Source organism: Ranitomeya variabilis, chromosome 1 (genome assembly GCF_051348905.1).
Source record: "Ranitomeya variabilis isolate aRanVar5 chromosome 1, aRanVar5.hap1, whole genome shotgun sequence".
NCBI lineage: Eukaryota > Metazoa > Chordata > Amphibia > Anura > Dendrobatidae > Ranitomeya > Ranitomeya variabilis.
In genome coordinates, this window is record NC_135232.1 from 480,182,634 (window position 1) to 480,206,684 (window position 24,051).

A 24,051-nucleotide genomic window follows, 5' to 3' on the forward strand; every position below is an offset into this window, starting at 1 on the left:
ACCGCACAGCGCCGGCAACCGCACAGCGCCGGTGCCCGGGACCGCACAGCGCCGGCGCCGGGCACCGCACAGCGCCGGCGCCCGGGACCGCACATCCCTGCCTAGCCCCGCCCGTCCCCAGCACAGCCCCGCAGTCAGCCTCAGCCCCGCCCACAGCCCAGTCACTCTTTATGAGTGACTGCTCTCTGTGGAGCCTGGGGACACGCCTGCTACTGACGTCACGTCAATTTCCAGAGTCTGACGTCGGCGGAAATGAGCGGCGGCTGAAGCCTGGGGGTCATTTGACCCGGACTCAGCCACCTGCATAGCGCCGCTCACAGGCGAAAACGGCTAAAGAAGGTATTTACACAAATCATCAGGGGCCCCGGGGGGATACATTGGGGGGTTAATTGAAAGTAGTGGACAACCCCTTTAACAGAAAAAAGGAAATTTGCCAGCTCACCAAAAATTGTAGTCCAGTATGCACAGAAAAAACGATCCAGCTAGTCATGTAGCAAGTAGGGAAAAAAAAGATGTGATCCAGCTCCTGGTAAAAATTAGTAGATTTTTATTCCAAATAAAAAATTTAAAGATTTTACATCCAAGATAGAAAATGGAAAGTGATGCCTTTCAAACGAGTCGCTTTCTACCTTCTGTTTGGGATGTAAAATCTTTTAATTTGTATATGGAATAAAAATCTACTAATTTTTACCAGGAGCTGAATCAAATCTTCTTGTTTTGCTATAATGTATTTACCATTTGACTTAGGCTAGGTTCACACTTGCGGTTGAGTCCGCAGCGTATTGTCCACAACCATAAACGCATGCAAAAACGCATGCAAACGCATGATAACACAGCGTTTTTTATCCGCATCAACTTACACACGATGGCAAAAAAAACGCTGCATTTGCATGCGTTTTTGTATGCGTTTGCGCTTTTTATGCCCATGCGTTCGATATTTCCAGGAGGTCGTGTCTCAATGGGCGTGTCTAAATTAGTTCCTGGACATGCGCAGTCCGAAGTACACAAGCGCATCGAATGCATGCGTACGCAAAGACATGAGTACGCATGCGTTCCCAAAGACAATAATGTGTTTTTTTAACGCACTCATCCGTATGCGCATGCCTGCGAGTATTAGACGGAAATTTGCTGCCTCAAAAATTGCAACATGGTGCGTTAGCCATGCTCCGCCGCACACTGCGAAAAGATGCATGCGTAAGCAAACGCGGGCGAACGCATGCAAATACATGCACATGCGTCTACAATGTTAAAGATAGGAAATCAAGACGCATGCGGATATATGCGTCAGAAACGCTGCGCACACAACCGCAAATGTGAAACCAGCCTTAAAGAGAACATTTGTTATCCCCTAATGCTGTTAACCTGCAGATGTAGGGTTAATCTGCAGGTTAATAGCATTTCAAAGCTGTCTGTTCACTGTACTAAAAGTTCGGCTACGGTGAGGAAATTAACATTATTCTTCCTGGCAACCTCTGGCTTTAAATCATAGAGGCGTGGCCAGCGTGGCTTCAGTCTGTGCTCAGTACTCAGCAAGTGGTGGCTGTAACTGCGCTCCCACACTGACTGACAGCCAGCTTTGTACAGATGTACTGCTGAGTTAGCTGTCAGGTAGTGCTGGGGCGTGGTTACAGCCACTGCTAAGTGGTGACAGAAGCTGCACAGGTCGCATCTATATGTTTGAAAGCTCAAGTCTACCACGAGGACTAAACTTTATTACTTTCAGAACAGCAGCTGGGAAGTTTGAAGCACTATTAACCTACAGAATGACCCCATTTCTGCAGGTTAATTGCATTTGGGCACATGATAGTTTACCTTTTAAAAGGGAAGTAATTACTCTACGAAATACTATAAAGAATTCCTATACTAATTCAACTTCTGCTTTTAAACAAAGACCGATTCATAAACTATAGGTATTATAGACAGATTTGACATTGCAACTTTTTGAGACCTGAGAGTGATTAAATGCTGCTCAGTAAATATAATATTATCCTTCTTTCCAAATTTATTACAATTAGTTAGTCAATTTTGGTTCACATATTTGTACCTAAGGCACAGCACTGCATTTCAGCCTTCTATGCCCCATAATATGCTAGACAACCTGTGTGCTAATTTTATCCACGAATAATAAATATTTTGGCAGAAATATAGTCTATAAATCTTTCAAGGCATTACAAATGCTTAAAAGACCTATTTTCCAAAGTATGTTCAAACTTCATCTTTTCCCTGCATTTTTGAGTGGGTCTGCTCCAGAAAACAGTGGAAAATGTGCTCATAAACACTCAAAAGAATCTTTTGGTTCGTTCATATGTTCAGTTTTTTGTGAATGTTTTAAATGGTTTACACTTTCAAAATCGCCTTATCGGAGAACATAAAGTGGATGTCACTTCTTTGATGCAGCTCCTGATGGAAAACACTTGAAACTAGGCAGTGTTCATTTAAAAGGAATGCAAAAAAATGCTTTAGGAAAAAGACTCTAAAGGTACCGTCACACTCAGCGACGCTGCAGCGATATAGACAACGAGCCGATCGCTGCAGCGTCGCTGTTTAGGTCGCTGTAGAGATGTCAAACACAGCAGCTCCACAACGATGCAGGAGCGATCCTGTGACGTAATGGTGACTCACTTATCGTTCTCACCGGTCATTAGCTCCATGTAAAACATTGCTGACATCGTTGCTATTGCTGTCAAACATGACGATACACGCCGACCTGACGACCAAATAAAGTTCTGGACTTCTAGCTCCTACCAGCGATATCACAGCGGGATCCAGATCGCTGCTGCGTGTCAAACTCAACGAGATCGCTATCCAGGACGCTGCAACGTCACGGATCGTTGTCGTTCTCGTTGTAAAGTTGCTGAGTGTGAAGGTACCTTAAGGGTATGTGCATAAGCCTCGTTTAAGCAGAATCCACCAGGAACCCACTTGAAAAAACGCAGCAGAACTGCTGATCAAAATGAACATAGTGTGCAGCAATATAAAAATTACATTGCTGTGCATGTTTCTACCTTTTGTTACTTCTATTAACTGATTCAGGATTCCGAAACCTTAAAGCTGTTAAAAGAAGTAGCCTGTTCTACAGGTGGCTCGCCACTACAGTGTAAAATACAGAGAAAAGACACTGACGGCAGAGAAAAATTACGGCAGGACCACCAGCGAGATCATTTTAGGATAAAGCTGTCGTTTTCCTAAATTGGCTTCAGCTAGAAAATCTCTCTTAGGTATCGTGTGTACATATCCTAAGGGAATGTGCATATGGACTTTTTGAGGTTTTATTTGTAGGAGATTTTGAGGAAAATCTCTATATCCTTCTCAAAAACCCAAAACTCCTTAAAAACGTGGAGATTCTTCTCAGTCTCTGTATGCTTACACCCCAAAAATGTTTGAAAAATTACCTAATTCCAAACACAATTGGAGGGTGCCATCTACTTGATACACAACCCCACCACCACAATTTTCCACTAACTTCAAGAACACCTGCACACCACCACAGCAAGCATCAGTTGACTCCTCAATGATGCGAGTCACCCCACCAAAAGAAAAGCCCTCTCCACGCCCTCCTGAATCCATAGGTCAATACCGACTACTTTCAGATGCACTCCATTGTTACGCAAAAAAATTTCCCTCCCCTGCTTCAAAATCTGTATGCCTAAAAACTACGCCACCATTTCTCACATTAAAATTCCAAACCTGCCTATTTACTTTAATTCTTATTTTATTAATTTTTTCCATGGATCTGGCAGCGCTCCACACTTTTCTAAGGAAATATGTCTTATGAAACAATCTGCAATTTTGAATAAGATAACCAGATAACCACAGGTGCAACACATCGTGGCGTACATATTCCTGATCAAATCTCGGCAGGTGTGAATACCAAGGTCGTTACCCCCAACATGCAACACCAAAACCTCTGGATAATGATCCAACTAAGCACAACGAGTAAATTCTGCTAACTCATGCCTCGTACATCTAACACCTAACTACTACCTCACTCCTTGACAAACCCATCTGAAGCCCCTCTCTGAGCTCATCCACCCCAACTTCTCCCCAATATACAAATGAATGCCTTAAAATTGAAACCAGATGCGGTCCACCCAACAATAAAAAAACAAAAGGGTGGGTGGAAGGGTTGTGGAAGGGAAGAATAAAATGTAAGTACACTAGTCAGAAAATTTTTTTTCTTCAAATAACCAAAATACTCTCTTTTTTAATATATATATATATATATATATATATATATATATATATATATATATATAATACCAATCTTGAGTCAGGCCAAATTAACTGAACACTGACGCACGTACAACTTATACCTCTTCCGATTCCCACCTGCCTATTTTACGTATCACTTCCGAAGGATGACCCCTTGATTCTGTCTCAGTTGCAGCTCCAATTCTAAATGAATGAGAGGCACTTCTCGAAGACTGCAGTAAATTGATACCACGATAAAAGAAGCCATATTCATGTTGCAGTAAAAGGCCCAAAAAGATCTCCTTCAAACCTCCTAAGTATGACTTATGACTACAGGACACATCATTGAACCCTTTAACAGGCCCAACACTAATTTCTTTTCCCTTCCTGATTGATCTGTTTTTAGCGATGCACCCACAATTCAACTGAATCTTGCAGTACCCTCATATCCTGTCTAAAAAAAACCCCCTCCAGTGACCGATGACAGTGATACCAACTCCCCTATCCTCATAGCCCCAAAAAAGGCCCCCAAAAAAGCCAACTGAAATAACGCCATGTCAAATGAACTGCACAACTGGACCAGCCTCTCTCCCAAATTCCTCCAACAACTAAAACTAAACAGGCCTACAGGAATCTACTTTCAGGTGCCTTTTTCAAAATCCTTTTAACGCTTGGCCCATCAGAACAAAAATTCTTAGCAAAATTTCTAACTCCTCTTAACTTACAGCCAAAAGCTATCCCAGCCACCCATCTATTAACCGTTGCAACTGACAAACCTTCTCTGGCCACATGACCTAACAAACACAGCAAAACACCTACCTGATCCTCCTCAGATATGACATCACCTAGCTGTCTAGTCCAGAACTCCCATTTACTCCAAGGCTGCTTCATATGCTGTCCACATATTATCTGCCAAGGAAGCCCTTATCAATTGCCCTGATGCCCGCAAGCCAACTACCAGAGCTCCACTGACCATTCGCAGCCCATGAACTCCGCACCCAGTGCTATGGTTTGAAAATGTTCCCACTGCAAACGAAAAATTCAATCAGCTACAGAATTCTCTACCCCCGGCACATGCACTGCTACCACCCAGGAATTAAGATATAGGCCCGCAAGCCAAAATGCCACAACAATTAAACCACGGGAGGCGATGATGCAGATAAGTTATTTATTGCCATCACTACTGACAGATTATCGCAATGGAACCTTTTTATCCCCGAAAATCCTCAAATTGACAATGTTATGACAATAGGAAAAAAGTTCCAAAAAGGTAAGGTTCTAAGTGAACCCCACCTCCACCTAACATTTTGGCAATTTCCCAACCCACCATTCACAAGCAACTCAGTGATCATTAGAGAGCGACCGTTGAACCTCTACAGGAACTCTTCCCACACTAACAAATCATCCCTGATATTCTTAGTTAGATAAATATAATGATGATCTGTAACCACAGCTGTGACAGCTGCCAAACACTGGGTAAAAACCCTACCCACCGGAATAATCCAGCAAGCAAAGGTAAATTTTCCCATCAGCGATTGAAGCTCCCTCAATCAATCCTATGGACCTCCACACACAATACCATAATGTTTTCCTTTGGCAACCTGCACTCCATCCGTACTGTGTTAATGGTGATTCCAAGAAAATTGAGACATGTGGCGGTACCTTCTGTTTTCCCCTGTGCTAAAGGAAACCCAAAATGTTGAGCCATCAATTCCGTCGAAATCAACAACAATTGGCAAACCAGTGAACATGGTGGACCAATACATGAAAAATCAATCAAGTAATAAATAACAGATGAAACCCTAGCCACATCATACATTGTCCATTACAAAAATGAACTGATTGCCTAGAACAATGCAAATGACAATGAGAAACTCATTGGAAAGCACCTATCAACAAAATACCCGCCATCTCAAAAACAACCTAACAAATGTAAACTATCAGGGTGCACAGATAATAGACGAAAATCCGATGTCCATTTTTGCTAGTAATACACCGCTTATGTAACTCCTAATCCACTTAACTGCCTCATCAAAGGAGGTATAAACCACAAACCAAAGCTCCAGGACGATACCATCATTCATAGAAAAACCTTTTGGGAAAGATAAATGTTGAATGAGACGAAATTTGTTCAGCTCCTTTTTGCGCACCACCCTCAACAGACAGACTACCAAATTAGACAATGGAGGGGATTTGAATAGACCCGCCATTCGACTGCAAGCAACGTCAAATTGAATTTGTGGCATGTCGATAAGCAGACTTCAAATTCTTAAGCTTAAACGGAACCTCAACAGCTGGTGCAGGAATCTTAAAACTGAACTGAAAACCACTTTCTAATAACAAAATGGGTCATTCCTTGCAGGCTCACGGGAGTCCGCCCCTTTTCCAACATCACCCCAGGCCTACCTTTTTCCCTTTCTAAAACAATGAGCTGCTTTGTGTGACATCTCAATGCATGAGGAGCATTGGTGTTTAAATTTACAGTTAGCCCAAGATTTACAATGGTCTTTATTGAACTGTCAACACAGTCCGAATTTTGGCCCTACGCCCCAATCTGTAACGAGCCTCTCAACATCCCAAGCTGACCAGAAGAACCAACTTCCCCATGAAAGGACTGACCAAAACGTGTCGGCGCCATCACCTGACTTCCATAAGTGCAATGCGCGTCCTCAATCACATCTAAATTCCAATAAAAGCCAGAAGAATTTTCTGGAGCCTTTTCCCCAATCACAAGCAAGTATGACAAAAGCCTACAACCAATTTACAAAATTCTGTGTAATTAACCACCATCTGTGCTTTCCCTCCTCTTTTTTTTACTCTCATCTTTTTTCTTCCCTTTATCCAGGTTACATTTTTCTAATGGAAGTAGCAAGAATATCTCCACATATTCGTCTTTACAAATTTTTTCTTTTACCTCCTTTTTTAAATGAGCCCCCAAAGGGCTTTTGAACAAACATATGCTTTCCCTTTCACCCTATCATCAAGTAAAATTTTATTGTCTGAACCAATACTGACATACTATTCCCACTAGTTGCTTCACCTGAAGCAACCTCCACTACTTGAGCTGCCGAACTACCTCCAGCTGTCCAACCTGAGACAGGGGACCCACCTAAACCACCACTGGCTCTGTCAAGAGGGTCTAACAATTCCCAGACACCCCCTAACAGGTTCCCAATATATCCATTTTCTGAATCTATTATGCGCCCTCTGGAGCCAGTGCTCAAATTCCCCTGTGATGAACCTGACATGTGACTAATACACGCCCGTCATAGCTGCACTATGAAAAGACGGATAGCACATAGAAGCATACTCACCAGGATGCGTCGGCCCCCAAAACCCACCAGCCAAAGGTCCTGAATCCCAATGGTCACAGTCCCTAGAAACCAGTGTTGACTAGTCAGCTGCCTGAACATATCTTCCCAATCCAGGCAGATCACTTCCTGCAGGAATGATGACTGAGGACTGGACTGAAGGTTGCACTCCATTCCCAGTGAATCCATCCCTCTGCTGTGACCCCAGCCCTCCTGGGCCAGGCCCCACAGAAAAAGAATTGTGTGAAGAAATGGCAGGCCCGTCAATAGACACCTCACGGGAAGGCCCCGACTCCATGTTGCTGTAGCTTGAAGCAGTAGAGGCTAGAGGTCCAGTCCTGTCATGAACTGCAGACCTAGGCTCCGCTTCCACCAACCTTGGATTCTTCACCATCCTGGATATGCGCATTGGGACTGGACGGCATACATCCTGGCAAGAAGGGACCCCTTATCAACCCTACAAAGCTGAGTCATGGGTTACTATGTCCAAAGCTTTGCTGAGGCTCCTTTTTAACCTATATATTCTTGCTACATAAAAAATGCAGCGTACCAATAAGAAAAAGTATGCTAGGTCAAAATTATAGGAGAATAATAGAAATCTTTATTAAAGAATATTATTAAAAAGTTTATTAAAACAGGGAAAGGTGAAGTAACTATCCAACATAGAAAATGCAGATATAGAGAGTGGGTGAGCTATTATAGAGAGTGGGTGAACTTTACAGAGAGAAAAATTGCCCTGAAAAGTAAGGTTATACGAAATAGTGAGCAGGCAAAAAAGTGTAAGTACGTGAATATCCAACCAGAGTAGGTATATATATGGATTGCTAAGTACCAGAATGCAGGCAAGAGGTAGATATAAAAGTGCATATGCAGTATGTATAAGTGTATATACTGTATTTGGTCACATAACAGATAAGAGTTAAAAAAATGTAAATGGAGAGTCAGGTTGCCAACACTATTACAAAGAGTCCCTTAGATAAAAATCAGCTATATGTATTGCAAAAGTGCATGTAATAACAGGATATCTAATCAATAAAATACGTACAGGCTCACTAACTAACTACCAATTACAATTCTAGCAAAGTGGTTGGATTTATAGAAATCTCATACAAATTGTGCTTTTTTACGCACATTTGTGAAATCCGAAATTTCTCTTGTGGTAAATATGCATTTTATTTGTGAAATTTCAACATAGATTTGAATGAGATGAGGAAAATCTGCAGATACAAAGGCATGTGTTCTCATTGTGTTTCCGCAGCAAAAATACAATAAAGACGCGTGTAATCCACACAACTTTGTCTATAAAGTTTTGTCACAGCAAAGTAACAAAAAGTATTCAAAACAAAGCAGTTTTATTTAAAGCATGGCAGATCAAAAGCATGACAGAAAAAGGGGATAAAAACACGTGAAAAGCAAAATATAATCAAAAATGCAATGAAAAAATGCAAGTAACCTTATTTAGCTAATAGGAGCAGAAGACCTGCAGAAAATCTGCAAAATCAAAAACTCTCCAAACACTCAATGTGGGAACTTTGCCTACAAATGTCTTTAAATGTTTAAACCGTATTTTACATACACTTTAAGGTTCGCTCACCCTTGCATATAAATCAGGCAAGGGCAATCCAATAAAAAATAGGATTGTGCACAAACCAATGTTATTTAATGAGGCTGTGCAGATCTTCATATTTTTTCTTAGGGTACTGTCACACAGTGGCACTTTGGTCGCTACGACGGCACGATCCGTGACGTTCCAGCGATATCCATACGATATCGCTGTGTCTGACACGCAGCAGCGATCAGGGACCCTGCTGAGAATCGTACGTCGTAGCAGATCGTTTGGAACTTTCTTTCGTCGCTGGATCTCCCGCTGTCATCCCTGGATCGTTGTGTGTGACAGCGATCCAGCGATGCGTTCGCTTGTAACCAGGGTAAACATTGGGTTACTAAGCGCAGGGCCGCGCTTAGTAACCCGATGTTTACCGTGGTTACCAGCGTAAAAGTAAAAAAAAAAAAACCGTACATACTCACATTCCGGTGTCCTTCAGGTCCCTTGCCGTCTGCTTCCCGCTCTGACTGACTGCCGGCTGGAGCAGAGCACAGCGGTGACGTCACCGCTGTGATCTGCTTTCACTTTACGGCGGCACTCAGTCAGAGCGGGAAGCAGACGGCAAGGGACCTGAAGGACACCGGAATGTATGTACGTTTTTTTTTTTTACTTTTACGCTGGTAACCAGGGTAAACATCGGGCCTGCGCTTAGTAACCCGATGTTTACCCTGGTTACCCGGGGCCTTCGGCATCGTTGGTCGCTGGAGAGCGGTCTGTGTGACAGCTCTCCAGCGACCACACGACTTTCCAACGATCACGGCCAGGTCGTATCGCTGGTCGTGATCGTTGGAAAGTTGCAGAGTGTGACAGTACCCTTAGTGTATCCGTATTCAGCATGAGAAAAAATTTGCAGCATGCTTCTATTTAACTCCAAAATTGGACAGTGGGAGAAAAAAAATCGCATGCCATACGGACCATCAATATGGCATCTGATTTTTACTGATACATTACAATTCTGTAACATAGGAAACTGTAAATGGTCCTATAAAAGATTAAAGAGGTTGCCCACTACTTTTTCATTGATGACCTATCAATCAGGCATCACTTGCGGAGCTGGCTGTCTTCTGATATTGGCTGCGTTAGGGTACTACACATCTGCTTCCTATTGATTTGGATAGTAGGCGGATGTGCAGTACCAAGCCATGGACATTACCAGAAGACGGCGGGAAACACCGATAACAGCTGATCGGCAGGGGTGCCAGGTGCCGACCGCTCAGACATTGATGACCTATCCTAAGGATAGGTCATCAAAGAAATAGTAGTGGACAACCTCTTTAATAGCTGCTGAGTAAAGAGCAGACAACACACAGAGACAGCACACTGATAACAAGTGAGAAAAAAATCGTCCCACTCTCTGGATATATATATATTTACATGACAGTGTGTACCCATAATGTGCATAGAATTGTGTTCATTCTCGTCATCTCACAACCAGCTCGTTTTTTCTTCTTGCGGTGGTCTCACAGCTCAGCACTAGTGATGAGCGAGTGTACTCGTTGCTCGGGTTTTCCAGAGCATGCTCGGGTGTCCTCCGAGTATTTTTTAGTGCTCGGAGATTTCGTTTTCCTCACCTCAGCTGAATGATTTACATCTGTTAGCCAGCATAAGTACATGTGGGGGTTGCCTGGTTGCTAGGGAATCCCCACATGTAATCAAGCTGGCAAACAGATGTAAATCATTGAGCTGAGGTGAGGAAAACTAAATCTCCGAGCACTAAAATATACTCTGAGACCACCCGAGCGTGCTCGAGAAATCTCGAGTAACGAGTATATTCGCTCATCACTACTCGGCACCACTCACACTGGAAGACAAATACCGGCATTTTACTTTATCGCCATCCAACAACAACAACCTCAACTTCATATTATTCTAACACTAAAAACTGAAGTCATTTCACTGATACAATCAGGCAATTTATTCTTCTTGCTCTTAATCATATTATTTGCCCCGCATATGGAGAATTTGTCCTTGATTACTTTTTTTTTATAGAACACACTTGGACGATATCTGATATAAAATGACTTTGTGAAAGACTTTCTAAGGGTTTCCATTACAAATAAAGTCATATCCAAGAGGGTAAGATTGCACAATGTTATACCAATGAGCAGAATGTTGCTTTACTTGTAACCTAACTTCTCCACAGACATTTATTTTACACCCCCCCCCCCCCCAAAATAGAATTCTGTAAAGGGGTTGTATAGTATTAGAAAGACATGGCTCCTCTCTTACAGAAACAACCTGTCTATGGGCATGAACACACGGCATCACATAGATGCTGGCACAGCCGCCAAGTTTTTCCAGGTGAAGCGGCTTCACGAAAACACCAGAAGCTACCTGAAGAATGAACATGTCACTTCTTTTAAATGGAATATGCCACCTGGTTTTTACCATCTAATCTGAGAGCAGGATAACTTAATGGCAGAGACCCTGATTCCAGCAATATGTCACTTACTGGGTATCTTTCTGTAGTTTTGATAAAATCACTGTTTTATCATCAGGAGATTATCACTAAAGGACTAGTAAACCTTCTGCCAGGTAGTCCTCCATATTCATGAGCTCTGTATAACCCCACCCCCCACCGCTGTTTGGCAGCTTTGTGTGTACACTGTACATGGGAAATAAGTTGCCAATCAGTGGTGTGGGTGGGGTTACACAGAGCTCAGCATTAAGATAACTGCTAGATCTGCAGCAGATAAAATAAGGATAGTATCAAAATGTCAAAATGATAACAAGCAGCCCAGTAAGTGATACATTGTTCAAATCAGGGTCTCTTCCCCTACATTATGCTGATCTCAGATGGGGTAGAAAAACTTCGGTGAAAGATTCCTGCTTCAGGTTTTTCGAACCATGAATGGGTTAAAGAAGTGAAATAAGGCCGAACGTGTGCACAGCAATGTTGTTTTGACATTGCTGTGCATTATGTTCATTTGATGCACCGCTTTTTAAGAAATCCACCTAAAAAAAAAGCATCATGTTCAAATGCCCTATGGGTTGTGACTGATATTGCAGAAACACTGTTATGTATAGCAAAAATCAAGCTCTCATATGGCCATATTGATAGAAAAAAAAATTATGGCTCTTGGAAGAAGGGGAGGAAAAATCGAAAACAAAGAAAACAGAAAATGGCCCAGGGATGAAAAGGTTAATCCAGAAGTTCTTCAAATTCAGGGGAAAGCTATAATGAGCTCAGTATATGTTTAAATGTATTTTCTGTCACTAGGCAGATGGTGGTTCTAGATGAACAAGATGTACTACTATGTAGCACTACTGTATATTACAATGTATTTGTTCTTACTTACCGTAGGTAACTAGTAATGTTTGAGATTGGACATGATAGTAAGATACATGTGAGAACCCCGTCCACATGCTCTGGGATTTTGAGGTCCCAGGATAAAGTTATTTGAGATGATGTTAAAAGGAATCTATGATCAGGATTTTGCGACCACATTTGAGTACAGCATGATATAGAGGCAGAAGCCCTGATTCCAGTGATGTATCACTTATTGAACTGCATGATGGAGTTTTGATAAAATCAGTGTTTTATCTGCTGCAGATCGAGCAGTTCTCTGAATGCTGAGCTCTGTATAACCCCGCCCACACCACTGATTGACAGCATTCTGTGTACACTATGTAATGCTGCTGCAGTGCAGTATAGCACAACCTCCACCAGGGGATGCTAGTGAGGGAGGAGAGGTTGCACACACAGAGTAACACCACTGAGCAGCAGCACAAGCGCCACCTTGTGGCGAAAGAGTGGTCAGACAGGCTGAGTCAGAAACAGTCAGGACAAGAAGTACCAGAGATCAGAGCAATGCACGTGGTCAAATACAAGCCAGAAGTCAGAGCCAGATGGGAGCAGATATAACCGAGACGAGAGAGAGTAAAACAGGTCAGAAGACAAGCCGGATCACATACCAATAGGTTCAAGAACAGGGAGCGAACACTAAGACAAGCAGGGTGGCATGAAAGGGAAGTCATAGGAATAGAGTAAATGGGCAGAGGACAAAACACGGTATCAAGGGGTCAGCTGCTCTAGCCTGGGAGCATAAACTATCACTGACATTGGTCTGCAGGCCACAGCAGACTGAAATAGCAACACAGAACCCAAAACGAGGCAGAAAAGGTTAACCCCCTGCATGACCAGACTGGGGAGAGAATAACAAGAAACAAACCCCGGCCTGGATTATGACACACTGTGCATAGGCAGAAAGCTGCCAATCAGTGGTAGCAGTGAGATTATACAAAACTCACGATTATGGAGAAAAATATGGCAGCAGGCTTACCAATCTTCTAGTGATAATCTCTAGCTGATAAATCTGTGATGTTAAGAAAACAAAGTGACACATTGCTGGAATCAGGGTCTCTGCCCATACACTATGCTGCTCTCAGGTTAAATAGCAAATACCTGGTGACAGATTCCCTTTAAGGTAGAAAAAAATTGTTTTCTAATGAAAAATACTCTTAGAAATAAATCAAGGCAAGACTGCAAAATATATATTTTCCAATTTAATGATACATTTTAACATTATCCAGCTCTACAACACAAAGTAACTCATCATTAATAAAAATGACACCAGAGCAGAGCCAAAAAAGTCAGCAGAAGTTCTGATCAATGAAAAGTGCTACCTAAAGAAGGAGCCATGTCGGTAGAAAGATGATGTCACCACCATTGTTTCCATCCTCATAACACAGTTGAAACCACACTGACTTGTTGCCAGGGTGCTGGAGCGGAGTGTTCCCAAGCACTGTGCACACATGAAAGGCTGCGGAGAAGGTCTGCGTTCATCACCGGAATCATAAAGGGGTCCTTGGCCTCTTCAAAATAGGATCTTCTACATACAAATGAACTTTCTTTGTTATCCTTAACTTTGAACTTCCTGTCTATTCAACCACAAATGGCAAGTTATTTCCTTGTAAACTTTTTTCAAATAATAGATTAATTAGAAAAAACACACTTTATCATGTTTGCTTTTCTCATCAGTAAGCCAAAATGTAAAAAAGTACAGAAATTCTTCAAAAGGTTATTTTAGCCAGAAGCATTTATCACATATATGGACTAGCGGGCCCCAACTAGGAGAACTTGGAGTGGCTCCTCCATTCAAAGCCTATGGTACTGGCAGAAATAGCTGGACATATCACTCTAATATTCCAGTCACACAAATCCATGTAGGAAACAAATGGAAAGGAGTACTACTACATCAGACTATGCAGGGTTAAAGGAACCAGTGCAACAGACATTTCTAAAAATGTCCAGTGTTTTTCAGAATGACAATGCAAGGCTGCATATTGCTCATGATACTGCAAGCAGGCTGCATGTGACATGCAGAAGTAGTGCAAACTGCTGTCACTTCAAAAGCATCCAGCAACTGGAGGGGTTGATGCAGAGAGGAGACAGGGAGTGGTTAGCAGAGCCCCAGGGGGATTCTGGGAAACTTGTTTACTGTTCTGGCAGCAGCTGAAGGGATTAGTGGTGTGTGTCTCTGATCTGTCTCACAAATGTTCAGGCAAGTGAATGATAGGGACACAGGATTCCATTACAGAGTGGGCTGAGCTATCCCCTGAACTGCGAGTTGAGAAAGTCTATCAGGAGCAGGAAGATAAGGACTCAAAGAAATTGTGTCACAGGGATAATCTCCCTCAGCAAACCCTCCTCCCCTCCTCCATTACACTGTGCTAGAAGGAATGCTGTGTACTACTGTGCCTTTGGAAAGAGTCTTGATCTGTGCTGAACTATGCTATCAAAAGAGATTTTTAGTCAATGTGCCTCTAAGAAGCAGCTGTACTGTTTATGAAGCCTGTGCTTAAGAAATTTTAATTGTACTGAATGTGCTGTGACATTAAACTACACTGTTCATGAGGACTCTATCAATTGTATCTGTGTGAGCAAGTGGATCCTGAGAAAGCTGAAGTACATGGTCGCCCTGAGTAACAGTTCCCCCAGAGTTCCAAAGAATTCATGAGATCTGTCCCGCCTCTATCTGAATCTAGCGGCGTACACGTAACATGCATGCTACCATGGCCTGCAGCATGTCTGGACTTGTCTCTCATCAAGCACATCTGAGACATTATTGGTCAGTAATTGCAAAGGGAACTGCAGCAGCAGATCTTGATAATTTATGTGCAGAAGTGCATTCAGTGTGGCAAAACATTCCTCAGACAACCATTAACCCCTTAATGACCGTTGATGCATATTTTAACGGTGGCAGTTAAGGGTACTTATTCCTCAGCGCCACTTTTTAACGACCCTGAGAAATAAGGGTATTGCGCCCCCCAGCGTCGGAAAATCTCTGAGATCTTGGCTACCCTGTCATGTAATCGCCGTTATTCAGCGAAACAATGACACAGACTCCTTTAATGAACATAAATTAAATCAAACCAGCTATACTCATGTCATCACCCAGTCTACTTAAGCCAATGTCCCCTGTAAAATAATTAAAATAATAAAGAACCATATTTCTCGTTCACCAAGAAAATAATAATACATTTGTCCCATGACACATCTAGCTCTGCTACATCTGGATGGAAGACTGCATTGTAGCATGATGTGACTATACCACCTGTCATCCAGCAGAGACACTGAGCTGTGTGTGCTTGCTCAGTTCAGTGCCTCGTGGTGAACTCCTTTCACCTCACTGACATCACCGTCAGCGTGAGAAGTTCTCACGCTTGCAGTGTCATCAGAAAGGTCCTGGGAGTTCACAGCCCATGAACTCAGATCAACTCACTCACATCAGCACGAGCGCCATGGGAAAAGTTCTAATGGTGCTTGTGCAGACGTCACTGAGTTGAACTGAGTTCATTGGCTATGAACTCCCAGGACCTTTCTGATGGCATGAGTGTGACAAAGTGACAAATAGATTATTATCTTTTTGGCGGACAGGTGAGGAATATGGTTATTATTTTAATTCTTTTACAGGAGACATTGGCTTCACTGGATTGAGCATTGGTCTGAGTACACGTTTTTAGTAAAATTAGCTTAATTAAAGGAGTCTGTGTCATTATTTCAAATAAAGGACTTTATTCTGGGTGTTATTTTTTTTACAATTTTTCTATGAGGTTAATAATGGGGGCGTCTTATAGACGCCTCTCCATTACTAACCTCTGGGCTTCATGTCAGCTGACAAAACAAAGGTGACAAAAAAAAACCAACTATGACCCCAATTGCCACCGCACCAGGGCAAGTGGGAAGTGCGAGGCTAAGTGCAAGAATTGACATATCATATAGATGCAACATTTCTGGGGAGGCTGAGAGATGATGTTTTCAGTCTGATGGGGACAAATATCCATGGCTCCTTCCCAGGCTATTAATATAAGCCTGTAGCTGTCTGCCTAGCCTTTGCTGGTTATTAATTATCGTTGGACTCTATATCATTTTTTTGCAGGGTTCCCCATTTTAATCACCAGTAAAAGCTTCATATCCAGCTGTGAGTTGATATTAATTGCCTGGGAAGCTCCATGGGTATTACCCCCTTCCCAGTCTATAAACATCTGATTTCAGATGGATCTCAAGCAATTTTTTTTCAGCAATTGATTTATTTAGAAATAAAATACATGTACAGTAAGCTACACACACAAAGCACTGATCAGATAGCATTCACCTGATTTATACGCTCATGTGCATGAGCCCTAACTTTCTTAAATATTCAGGTTTTTGTTTTATTTACCCTCTGGATTAGCCAACAGCACTATAGTTGTTCAATAATAAAATTAATCATCAAAAATATAAACTGCCTAATAATTGTGCACACATTGTAAGTGTCAGTTTAAGTCTCATACTATTTCATACAATGTAATTAAAGGGGTTATCCAAAACTTAGGGGTGCTAACTAACTGCTTGTTAGCTTGTCCTGAGAAGATATCTTCTGACTCGGGAGCGATTTCCATGCTTCTTTTGATCTCTCATCAACAGAGCAATGTCTTCTCTTCCAGTCTGCTCTGTCTTTGGGGTACCAATGCCAAAGTCATGCCAAAGTCATGATAATTGAATGTCCGCTATCCGCAGTTAGGCATTGGGGAGCTTGTTAATTGGCATGACATCGACAGTGTCACCCCATTAAGAGAGCAGGGTGTAAGATACATGTGGTCAAAAAAAGCAGGAGAGTGGTCCAAGAATCGGAACTGATTGCCGCAGGGCAGAAGAGGCAAGTAGTTAGCAACTTTCTGCCTGTTATTTCTAAGCCCAATAGGAAAAAAATGAAGTTCGGGATATCCTGTTTAAAAAATACTTCCAGTTGTGTACTATTTCCCTTATAAGAAGAGATTCTTGTTTTGGATTTTATCATGTATAAAAAAATGAAATGTGACAAAGCTAAACCCTGGCATCATAATTACATATTATAAAATACATTGAATGAAAATATGAGAGTACACAACCATAAGTCTGCTAGTGATATACACTATATAGACAAAAGTATTGGAACACCTACACCTCACACCTACAGCAGCTTTTACGACATCCCATCCTAAATCCATAAGCATTAAAAATGGAGTTGGTCCTCACTTTGCAGCCAAAACACTCTTCTGGGGAGGCTTTCTACTTTGGGAATTTTTGCCTATTCATCATCCAGAAGAGCAATTGTAAGGTCAGACACTGATGTTGGATGAGATAGCCTGGCTCTCAATCTCATATTATAGTTAATCCCCAAGGTATTCGGTGGAGTAGAGGTCAGGGTTTTGTGCACACTAGTCAAGTTCTTCCACCCCAAACTCACTCAACCATGCCGTTATGAACCTTGCTCTGTGTACTGGGCACATTCATGCTGGAACTAAAGTGGGTATTCGTATTCCCCAATCTGTTCCCACAAACCATGCAAGTTTATACAATATATCTTATAATAATATTTTCTTTTCTAAAGCATCAACATATTCTGCAGCACTTTACATTACAAAGGGGACTTGTAAAGACAATAAAGACGTGAAAGAGTAACACATAATTCAACAGATACCAAGAGGAGTGAGGGTCCTGCTCGCCAGCTTGCAGTCTATGAGGAAATAGGGGAGACACAAAAGGTGGACGGTAAAAAGTGCTTGTATTGTATGGTCCAGGCATCAATATAATAAATAGGGTGTTCACAAAACGCTGCATGAACCGGTCACCAGCAAGTATCTGTAGAGTACAGATACAGAGGAATATTAACCCCTTTCCAACATCGGGCATAATAGTACACCAATGTTGGACTCCCTCCCTCTGATGTGGGCTCCGGCGCTAAGCCCACATCTTTTCCGGCACATGTCAGCTGTTTTGAATATGACATGAAACCTCCAACAGCCGAAGGTGGAATCGCGATCCATCCGCGGCTGTTAACTACTTAAATGCTGCTGTCATACACTGACTGGCAGCATTTTACACAGGCTTCCAGCAAGCGCGCCGGAACCCCACCCATTGGCGCCCATGTCACATGACTGCATGTCGCCATGACAACCAGAGATCTCCAGCAGCCCTCTATGGTTGTCACTGCCAGATTGCTATGAGCGCCACCTGGTGCTCGGCGCTCATAGCAACTGAGGAATTCTGCTACATACAGGCGATCTGTAGCAGAGCCGATCGGGTTCTAGCAGTTTCTAGTCTCCCATGGAGACAATTGAAGCTTGCCAAAAGTAAAATAAAAAATTGTTTCTAAAAAATAAAAAAATATAAAAGTTCAAATCACACACCTTTCGCCCCATTCAAAATAAAGCAATAAAAAAATCAAACATACACATATTTGCATATATCAAAGGAAAGTAATCCGCACTGCTATCACACCAGAGCCCTATATCCACAATGTTCAGTCACCTCGCTCCAAGCATAATCACGTGAACTCATGGGTGCCATCCCAAAATAAACAGTCCAAATTTTCCATGCAAAAATAGAAAAAAAGGGTGGCACTCACCGTTAAAATCCAAACTTTATTAGTACAACATTAAAACATCTCCTAACAGGCAGGATGAGGACAAGTAGATAAAGGATCGGACTATACACATATTTGGTATTGCCACATTGAAAATCGCCCGATCTATCAATAAAAAATAGGATTAACCTGATCGCTAAACGGCGTAAAGAGAAAAAAAGTCAACACACCAGAATTATGTTTTTTGGTCGACGCAACAAGAAGAAGGGATCAAAAGAAAATATCTGCACCAAAATGGTATCATTAAAAACATCAGCTTGGTGCACAAAAAATAAGCCCTCACCCAGCCCAAGATCACAAAAAATGGAGACGCTACGGGTCGGAAAATACCGCTTTTTTTTTAACAAACTTTGGAATTTTTGTCACCACTTAGATAAAAAATAACCTAGACGCGTGGTGTCTATGAACACGTAATGACCTGGAGAATCATAATGTCAGGTCAGTTTTAGCATTTAGTGAACATGGTAAAAAAGCGAAACAAAAAGCAATTGTGGAATTGCACTTTTTTGCAATTTCACCACACTTGGAATTTCTTTCCTGTTTTCCAGTACGCGATATGCTAAAACCAATGGTGTTGTTCAAAAGTACAACTCGTCCCACAAAAAACAAGCTCTTAGGCTACGTTCACATTTGCGTTGTGCGCCGCAGCGTCGGCGCCGCAGCGCACAACGCAAACAAAAACGCGGCAAAACGCACACTAAAACGCTGCGTTTTGCGCCGCATGCGTCGTTTTTGGCCGAAAGTTGGACGCAAAAAAAATGCAACTTGATGCGTTTCTTGCGTCCAACGCTTGCGGCCATGCGGCGCAAAACGCAGCACAACGCATGTCCATGCGCCCCCATGTTAAATATAGGGGCGCATGACGCATGCGGCGCCGCTGCGGCGCCCGACGCTGCGGCGCTGACCGCAAATGTGAACGTAGCCTAACATGGCCATTTTGACCAAAAGATAAAAATGTTATGGCTCTGGGAAGTAGGGGAGCAAAAACTGAAAATACAAAACCAAACACACCTCTGGTTGCTAAGGGGTTAAGTGCATGGAGGGTGTGTGAACAGATGCTGCTAGGGAACAGATTTGGAAGAAAATTTTGTAAGTGCAAAATGAAAATAGTTACAAAAGTAAGATGAGGTGATATGCCAATCTATTTAGGGCACGCTTAAACCTGTGGGAATTATGAATTAATCGAAATGTCCTGGGCATTCCAGAGAATTGGCGAAGCTCGCGATAAGTCTTAGAGACGGGAGCAATAGGTTCGGATTATTGTGGATGCAAGTCTTTAGTCATTAGCGGAATGGAGGGCATGGGTAGGGTGGTAGACAGAGTTGAGGGAGGAGATGTAGGGTGGTGCTGAACCGTGGAATGCTTTTTGGGTGAGAGTGATACGTTTATATTGGACGCTGTAGAGGATGGGTAACCAGTGCACTGACTGGAACAAGATAGAGGGATCATTGTAGCAGTCGGAGAGGAATATGATCCTGGCTGCTACATTCAGGACGGAATGGAGAGGTGAGAGTTTAGTAAGAAGGAGACCGATTAGTAGAGAGTTGCAGTAGTCCAGACGAGAATGAGTAAGAGCAACAGTAAGAGTTTTTGCAGAGTCAAAGATAAGAAAAGGTCTATTTCCAGAGATGTTTTTGAGAGTAGGTGAAAGGAGCGAGTAATCGTATGTAGGGAATGAAGAACAGATATGAGTCAAATATAACCCAAAGACAATGGGAGTAACACTAGAACCGCACATGGAAATGGCAATATTGGGTATAGATAGGGAGGAAACACACGGAGGTCAATTTAGAATAGATTCTGTTTTAGATAGAGGACATAATGTTAGAGACAGCGGAAAGACAATCACTGGTGTTTAGTAGTATATCTTGAACACATCTTAATTAAACAATAAATATTGGGGATGCACACTCACTTGACAGATCCCTGACAAACATATACAGTATCAGATCACATACTAGGTCCAATGTGTCTATGCACAGTGAGAGTGATTGACTGGTATGGATATTATATGTGATGGAGGATGAGAGCCTACTGGGAGCCTGAGCCACCAGCCCCATTATAGCTAATAGGACTGACAGTGGTAAGTCAGCTACTTCCAGATACTTCCTATCATCGGAGATAAAGTCCAGAGTTTATCATAGGAAGGCTATACAAAGTGACTTCATGTCAGGAACTGAGGAACACAGATATGTTTTCATGTTCGGCTGGATTTATGCTTTTTTTTAATAGTAGTTTTTATTCTTTTTGTGAATATCTCACATTCTTAATAATCAGATACATTACAATGAATTTATACAAACATTATATGGACAAGACAAACATATTAGGACACCTACAGAAGCTTTTGACATCACAAGAGCTACCAGCTTCAACTCTTCTGGGAGATTTTCCTGCACGATTTTAGAGTGTGTGAGGAAATTATTGCCCTTTCATGCAGAAGTGCATTTGTGAGGTCAGACGCTGATGTTGGAGGAGAAGCCGGGCTCATAATGTCTGCTCTAGTTCATCCCTTAAGTGTTAGATGGGGTTGAGGTCCGTTCTGTGCACGTCAGTCAAATTCATAAGTTTCTCCAAACCCAAACATGCTTTTATAGAACTTACTTTGTGCACTGGTGGACCCTGGAGTAGAAAAGGGCCTTCTCCGAACTGCTTCCACAAATTTACAAGCACATAATTGTTCAAAACGTCCTGTGATGCTGAAGTATTAAGATTTCCTTTCACTGAAACTAAAGGGCAACATCCCCATAGCATTATCCCTCCTCCACCAAACTTCACATTCTTTTTTTTCTCTGATGTTAGTTAATATAAGAAGAGGTTTGGACTCTGCAGTTAGGTCAGCAGAGCATTGGTGACTTTTAAGCACTTGGTGACCCCACTCTGTAACTTAATGTGGCATCCTCTTTGTGGTTGAGTGGCTGTGGTTGCTTCACCTTTTCAATAATATCACTCACAAGTGATGGTATAATATTTAGGAAAGAAAACATTTCGTAAACTGACTTATCATATTATTATAGTACCATGCTCAAAATCAGGACCTCATTAGAGTCATCTTTTCACATACGCTAGTAAAGGCAGATTACATGGCCAGCGACTGAAATTTATACACTAGGGGCAATACAAGTAGGACTGAATGAAAACCTCAATGCAGTGATTAAAAGTGTGTGTCCCAATACTTTTCTTTATATAGTAAAGCCGTAAGCCTCTTTGTGAATATTGAGCGTCCAATATAAAATATGCCATTCTTTTCAAACCAGCATTATATCACAAAAGTTCCAGCCTGGCCTGATTACAGAAAAGTCACCACGGCGTATGATGAATTTGTCACATAAATTACTTTACCTACTGTTATAAAATGCTGACTCCATTCATCTGTCACATAAAGTACACATTCCGACATTTTCCTCTAAACATTTGAGTACATCTCTCCTCATTACTCTTCATTCTTCCCAGATGTAAACCTCCCCCTTCAATAGTAAAAAGTCTCCCGTCAAAATATATGGGCACGAGATCTCTGAATGGCCCTGAATAATTCCACTAGCCTGGCTACTTTAATAAAAAATTGAACCCACATACGGAGGAAAAATGAATTAAAAGTGATATGTAGGTAGTAATTTTGGAACACAGCAAGTAAGAAAAATAAAAGTTGGGATGTCATAAGTGTATGGGATATTTATTATACTATCCCCACTGGTGGTATTATGTTGCGCTTCACTATGCATGAAAGGGTTACTGGATGAGCCTTGGAATAAGAGGACATCTGTACGCCAGACGGGCAGCTTTATTAATACAGTAAGTGCAGTACTAATAGTTTGGATGGTGGGAATATGCATGCACATCTCAGTGGGAGGCCAGCGTTACACTAATGACACCAGACAGTACTCAGTATACCGCACATGCCGCATTTCATCATCAGCCATTGTCAAACTACTGACTTCAATTAGCACTGGGGCTGGGAAGGACTCAGCACTAAACACAAGTAAGCCCTGAAACATGACACAACAAAGGAAATCTCAAGTGCAGATGTAGCAGAACTGAATTTGTCACTTAACCCTTTGGTTCTTTTGGCGCTAGAATAATCATATTCTTGTATTAGGATTCCCTACAAGCTACAAATAATAATACATGGCGGTATTACGATGAGTTATACCAGACGACAACCTCAGCCCTGCTACATCTATAGACGAACTACATCCAGTTACGCCTTAGATAGAAATATCTGTATGTACAGTAAATGTGTAATAAATGAGAATGATCACTTTACCTTGCTGGAGAGCTCCCCAGTACACGATGCAGAGCATGCTCTACTCCGAGCAGCGTTACTACTGACCGCTGCTCCCCATCCCAGCCCTGTGCCACATACAAGGGACACTGAGGTGCAGGTGAGCAGCCCCCACAGGGGTCCCAAGACGCCGTTATGTGAGTAGTGGGTATGAGCACCACATACACATATGGTACCAGTGACTGCAGCTTTCTACTGAGCTCTACAGCTGCTGGCCAAAGATGCCTGAAAGGGAAGGTCCTGGTAACTCCACCCAGCTGTCATCCCTGTGAGCATGTCCTGTTTGTAGAAGCAGAGGGCAGGCACACCTTCCCAAATGTGCCGTTCTTCCCACTTCTGTTTACATGTACATTTAATTACTAGGAATCCAATATTTAAAGGGCTACAAATAAATATGACTGATATAAATATTGGATCTATATTGCCATAAATTTGCAACACAGGATTCAATTTTTGTCCCTTATATTAGATGTAAAGGAGTGCAGGGTTAATTTGTGTACAGTGAAATGACTGAAATGCATTGAAAACTAAGTAAAAGTGCTTCTCACAAAATTAGAATATCATCAAAAATAATAATTATTTGATCCCCTGCTGATTTTGTAAGTTTGCCCACTGACAAAGACATGAACAGTCTATAATTTTAACATTGAGAGATAGAATATCAAAAATAAAATCCAGAAAATCACATTGTATAAATTATATACATTTATTTGCATTTTGCAGTGAGAAATTAGTATTTGATCCCCTACCAACCATTAAGAGTTCTGGCTC

At 42.0% G+C, this 24,051-nt stretch overlaps 1 protein-coding gene across 2 annotated transcripts in view; it reads right to left on the bottom strand.

Moving 5' to 3' along the window:
- FRMPD1 (FERM and PDZ domain containing 1) overlaps window positions 1-23,477 on the bottom strand; it is a 290,187-nt gene extending 266,710 nt beyond the window's left edge. The window contains exon 1 of one of the 2 annotated variants that reach the window (XM_077251419.1): window positions 23,263-23,477. The gene's annotated coding sequence lies outside the window, so the exon portion shown is untranslated. The remainder of the gene's footprint in view (window positions 1-23,262) is intronic. The other variant, XM_077251428.1, reaches the window with a different exon arrangement.
- Window positions 23,478-24,051: the final 574 nt, after the last annotated feature.